Source organism: Neophocaena asiaeorientalis, unplaced genomic scaffold (assembly GCF_003031525.2).
Source record: "Neophocaena asiaeorientalis asiaeorientalis breed wild unplaced genomic scaffold, Neophocaena_asiaeorientalis_V1.1 scaffold1348, whole genome shotgun sequence".
In the NCBI taxonomy this organism is placed as follows: Eukaryota; Metazoa; Chordata; class Mammalia; order Artiodactyla; family Phocoenidae; genus Neophocaena; species Neophocaena asiaeorientalis.
Genome location: NW_020174093.1, coordinates 1 through 6,578, shown reverse-complemented (window position 1 = coordinate 6,578; position 6,578 = coordinate 1).

The following is a 6,578-nucleotide window of genomic DNA, read 5'->3' as shown; positions in this document are numbered from 1 at the left end:
TATATAATATTTATATTTATTATATATTTATTATATAATTAAACATTCTACTATATATGTGCTATATATTATATAATACATAATTGTATAATATATAAAACATTATAATATCATATGTTATATAATGTATGTAATTCCCTCAGCCTAGTATACTTTTCTCCCAATCTTTGCCTCAGTAACTCTTCCTCATCATTCAGGTCTCAGCTAAAATGTCATTTCTTAGTGAGCCTTCCATGGACCTACGAGAGTAGGTCAAATCCGTCATTGAATGCTACCAGAGCACCATGTTCCCTTTCAGCACGTATTACTTCTAATTACTTACTGTTTTCCTGTTGGACTGGAAGCTCCTTGAGCACAGGCACCGTATCTGCTTTGAAACAAAACCCTTATCCTCACACCAACAAATCTTTAAACCAACATTTATTCTGAACCCAGCTTCTTCCTCCTGTTACAAGGGAGAAAATGTCTTCTTATTCCTTCACTTTTACTTTGGATCCCATCCCCCATCATATTCTCAAATACTTTGAACATATGACTCCACCCCCTGCCCCACAAACACACACTTTTCAGAGTCAGTAATATCTCCCTCTCCTCTGGGTCATTAACATTAGCATTTAAGCATGTTCTTGTAGATCCCATCTTAAAAAGAAGGAGGGGGAAAAACCCTCACTTGACTCTACATCTGCCTCCTGCTACACACTACTTTTCTACTCTCCTTTACAGACAATTTCACACTGAAGAGATAGGCAAAACTTTGAGATTTAGAAAATACTGAGTGTTCATGAGAACATGGAGCAAATGCACAATTATTTTAGAGAGTAGAATTTAGATAGATATTTAGAATAACTGAGTAAAGTCAAAGATACATATAATCTATGATCCAGCAAATTCCACTTTTAGGTGTATATCACAGAGCAAAGCTTTTTCAAAGTGCTCACTACGACACTTAATGAACGTGTTGTGAAATTAATTTAGCGAGTTGTGACTACCATTAAAACAAGTGAACTAGAAGAAAACAGAATAGAAAATATCAGATTGCATTGCAGTATGGGTAAGAATTGCTTTATGAAAATTCATTTACATATACATGAGTGTGCCTATATGTGTGTAAGTATGTGTATGCATGTTTGTTTCTTAAGGCACAATACAAAATGTATTTCTTTCTGGGGTCTCTGTCAAAAAAATTTGCAAAACACAGTCCTAGAGAATCTCTTGAACATGTGTCAAAGGAGATCTGTACAAGAGTGTTCGATGCAGTATATTGATTCAAGCCCTAGGAAAGAGGCTGGCTGGCTTGCACAGAGAGCCCTCTATAATTCACCTAATCATTAAAGAGCTTCCTTCACAGTAGTGGCCCTTTGGTGAGCATTCACATGGGGCACAAATATTTTCAAATTTTGGGCTCATTCAGAGAGTTCCATCCACATGCCTCCTCCTCAAATCTTGTCACCAGTCTTATTCCATTTCCCAATCATTAACCACAGTGCCATACATGAGTGTAAAGCTCGACTTCAGTCCTCTATACTTCTTGGGAAAGTGGGCAGACAGCAAGTTGTATTTATCAATGTTCTTCTCACTGTGAAGATTTCCCTTTCCCGACTGTACTTCAGCACCACATCTCATTGGGACTGTAATATCACAGCAGTCCATTTCCACGTGGTTCCAACACATCCTGTAGAACTGTTCATTAAACTACACTACAGAGTCCTTCTCCACAGTCACCAGGTCATAAGAAATTCCCAATGAACCCCTATGTGTGGGTTGCAGAACACGTGGCAGCATAAGGAGGAATAAAAGTCAATTTGCATATACCATTTCCTTTTGATGATGGAGCTCTACTGGCTACACTAGACTTTATGTCTTAGTGGATTAGTCAACACCCAGTGCATGAAGGGCAGCTCAGGTCACATGATCATCTGGCTTCTCATGGTCAGTTTCTACCAGGGCCAGTAGCAAGCTAGGAGCAGTTTCTCAAAAAAGATAATAGCTACTTGCTCGTGGAGACATAGATTTACTTCAAACCTAGGGTCCAATGATTTGATTCTCTTATCAGTGGTTACTGCAGACTCCATATGGCATCATGATCTATTACAGACACTTCAAGCACCATTGGATTTTCTGGGTCATAAGGGCTTGTGGCAGAGCTGCTTGAAAGGCAGCATGTGACAATCAGAGAGCCTTCATTTGCTCTGAGCCCTATTTAGTACTGGCTATTTTTCTTGTCACCTACAAAATGAGTTGGAGCAGGATACCCAAAGGTGGAAAATTTTATCTTCAATATCCAAATGGCAGACCAAGTGTTGTGCTTCATTACTGGTAGGGGACGAAAATTGAAGCAACTTGTCCTCCACATTGGAGGAACTATCTTGATGTGTCTCAAGCCACTGACCCCCTAGCAATTTCACAGCAGTGACAAGTTCCTGTAACTTCAAAGTATTTAACTCAAAGCCTCTAGAACCTCAAAAATCTTTCCAAGGTATCTAGGTTACTTGCTCCTTCCTCTCCTCTAGGTCCTATCAGCAGGATATCATCAACAGTGGACTAGTGGCAACCAAGATGGCGAAGGAGTAGGAGGATGTGGAGTTCATCTCTCTCCACAAATGCATCAAGAATACATCTACAGATGGAACAATTCTCACATAACACTGGCTGAACACTAGCAGAAGACCTTGGACACCAGAGAGGACAAGAAAGATTCCTGCATAACTGAGTAGGATGAAAGAAAGAAGGGAAAAAGAAGAGGAGAGGAAGCTTCAGGAGCTGAGGCAGAGAAGAGGTTCCCACATCCAGGGACGCTCCCTCACTGATGGGGAAATCAGTTGGGACAGAAGAGGAGCATCTGATGCTGTCAGAAGAGGGCAAAACGACCGGTGTGTGGCAGACAGGACAGAGTGAGACGTACACAGATGGTCCTTGCCACAGCCCTGCATGCCCCAGACTGGGATGTGTGTCTGCCAGTGCACACGGGGGCTGAGAGCTGGAATGTGAGGATTGGAGAGCAAATCCACCTGCTGTTGGCTGCAAGGAGACAGCCTGAGGGGACGGGAGGGAGGAAATCCGCAACTGGGAATGCCTGTGGAAGAAACCCAGACTGCCATAGAAGCAAGGAGCCACTGTTGAGTGATGTGTAGGGGGTGGAGCAGCCATTGGAGCCTCCCTCTCCCTACACACCAGACCCTGTCCCACCAGGCGTTAAAAAAAGCCCCTACCAGTGCTGACCTTCTTGTGCCAGCCACGCGGCACTATGAAAGGCTCACACTAGGACCACATCTCGCGGGCCTGTGGCCGCTGGCTTTAGCATGCATTTATCATCACTGGGACCCTGCCACTGAGGCAGTCATGCCACCTCCATGCCATGTCCTCACCAGGGCAGACCTGAGTGCTCCAGGGCAGGCATGGGAGCAGACTCCTGTGGGTGGCCCACATGAAGAGGTGGGGCTAAAACCACAGCTGAGCCCTGGGGTGGGGCGACCAAGGAAGATGAACAAAAATCTTTCCATGCAGCTGCACAAACTTCAGATTAAATCCCCACAATTTGCTTGGTAAACCCTGCATCTATGGAATATCTGAATGGACAACAATTGTTCCCAAAACTGAAACTGTTCTAGCTCTAGCAGCTGTGGACTTCGGGGACTAGTACCTGTGGGAGTTGGGCCAGGTCAGAGTCTGAGCTACCCCCACAATGCCCACAGAGGGACCAGACACCTACCTAGAGGTTTTGGAGGGCCTCCTGGGGAGGCAGAGGTTGGCTGTGACTCACGGAGGGGGCAAGGACACTGACAGCTGACACCCCAGGAAAATAGAATTATTACTACTTTTTTAAAGTTTTGCTGTTGTTTTTATCATTGTTTTTATTTTTACTCAGTTTTTAAATTTTTCATACATATTTTTATTTGTTAAATTTCTATTTCTACATTACTTTTTTGTCATTCTCTGTTTTTTCCTTGGTTTTTAAATTACTTTGTTCTATTTTGTTTTTATCTTTTTTCCCATTGTTATATTTGTTCTTCTGTTTTTAATCTTTATTATTATTTTTTTTGTATTTGATTTGTTTTCTTTGCATTTACCTTCAGTTTACATTCTACTTTTGCTTTGTTTTTTATTTTTATTAGTTTTGTTTTTAATTGTTTGATTCTCTTTTGGGATTCTTTTGTTTGTCTTGTTGTTCTCTTGTGTTTTTTTTCTCTGAGTCTTTTTTTTCCCCACCCCCCCCGCAGCACTCCCCCTTGTTAGGGAGTGTTCTAATTTCATTCTTTTACATGTACCTGTCCAGTTTTCCCAGTACCACTTATTGAAGAGACTGTCTTTTCTCCATTGTATATCCTTGCCTCCTTTGTCATACATTAGTTGACTATAGGTGCATGGGTTTATCTCTGGGCTTTCCATCTTGTTCCATTGATCTACATTTCTGTTTTTGTGCCAGTACCATATTGTCTTGATTACTGTAGCTTTGTAGTATAGTCTGAAGTCAGGGAGTCTGATTCCTCCAGCTCCAGTTTTTTCCCTCAAGACTGCTTTGGCTATTTGGGGTCTTTTGTGGCTCCATACAAATTTTCAGATTTTTTATTCTAGTTCCGTAAAAAATACCATTAGTATGATAGGGATTGCATTGAATCTGTAGGTTGCTTTGCATAGTATAGTCATTTTCACAATATTGATTCTCCCAATCCAAGAACATGGTATATCTCTCCATCTGTTGGTATCATCTTTAATTTCTTTCATCAGTGTCTTATAGTTTTCTGCATACAGGTCTTTTGTCTCCCTAGGTAGGTTTAACCCTAGGTATTTTATTCTTTTTGTTGCAATGGTAAATGGGAGTGTTTCCATAATTTCTCTTTTAGATTTTTCATCATTAGTGTATAGGTATTCAAGAGATTTCTGTGCATTCATTTTGTATCCTGTCACTTTACCAAATTCATTGATTAGCTCTAGTAGTTTTCTGGTGGCATCTGTCGGATTCTCTATGTATAGTGTCATGTCACCTGCAAACAGTAACAGTTTTACTTCTTTTCCAATTTGTATTCCTTTTATTTCTTTTTCCTCTCTGATTGCCGTGGCTAGGACTTCCAAAACTATGTTGAATAACAGCGGTGAGAGTGGACATCCTTGCCTTGTTCCTGATCTTAGAGGAAATGCTTTCAGTTTTTCACCATTGAGAATGATGTTTGCTGTGGGTTTGTCGTATATGGCCTTTATTATGTTGAGGTAGGTTCCCTCTATGCCCATGTTGTGGAGAGTTTTTATCATAAATGGGTGTTGAATTTTGTCAAAAGCTTTTCCTGCATCTATTGAGATGATCATATGGTTTTTATTCTTCAATTTTTTAATATGGTGTATCACATGGATTGATTTGCATATATTGAAGACTCCATATATATGTGTTAGCATACAGTATTTCTTTTTCTCTTTCTGACTTACTTCACTTTGTATAACAGACTCTACATACTAACACATATATATGGAATCTAAGGAAAAAAAAGGTCATGAAGAACCTAGGGGCAAGACGGGAATAAAGATACAGACGTACTAGAGAATGGACTTGAGGATATGGGGAGGGGGATGGGTAAGCTGTGACAAAGTGAGAGACTGGCATGGACATATATACACTACCAAACATAAAATAGTTAGCTAGTGGGAAGCAGCCGCATAGCACAGGGAGATCAGTTCAGTGCTTTGTGACCACCTAAAAGGGTGAGATAGGGAGGTGGGAGGGAAGGAGATGCAAGAGGGAAGAGATATGGGAATATATGTATCTGTATAACTGATTCTCTTTCTTAAAAAGCAGAAACTAACACACCATTGTAAAGCAATTATACTCCAATAAAGATGTTAAAAAAAAAGAGAATCCTTGCAACCTTGGGATTAATCCCACTTGATCATGTTGTATGATCCTTTTAATGTGTTGTTTGATTCTGTTTGGTAGTATTTTGTTGAGGATTTTTAAATCTATATTCATCAGTGATATTGGTCTGTAATTTTCTTTTTTTGTAGTATCTCTGCCTGGTTTTGCTATCAGGGTGTTGGTGGCCTCATAGAATGAGTTTGGGAGTGTTCCTTCCTCTGCAATTTTTTGGAGAGTTTGAGAAGGGTGGGTGTTAGCTCTTCTCTAAATGTTTGATAGAATTCACTTGTGAAGCCATCTGGTCCTGGAGTTTTGTTTGTTGGAAGATTTTTAATCACAGTTTCAATTTCCTTACTTGTGATTGGTCTGTTCATATTTTCTATTTCTTCCTGGTTCAGTCTTGGAAGGTTACACCTTTCTAAGAATTTGTCCATTTCTTCCAGGTTGTCCATTTTATTGGCACAGAGGTGCTTGTAGTAACCTCTCAGGATGCTTTGTATTTCTGCAGTGTCTGTTGTAACTTCTCCTTTTTCATTTCTAATTTTATTGATTTGAATCCTCTCCCTCTTTTTCTTGATGACTCTGGCTACTGGTTTATCAATTTTGTTTATCTTCTCAAATAACCAACTTTTACTTGTATTGATCTTTGTTATTTTTTTCTTTCTTTCGATTTCATTTATTTCTGCTCTGATCTGTGTGATTTCTTTCCTTCTGCTAACTTTGGGTTTTGTTTGTT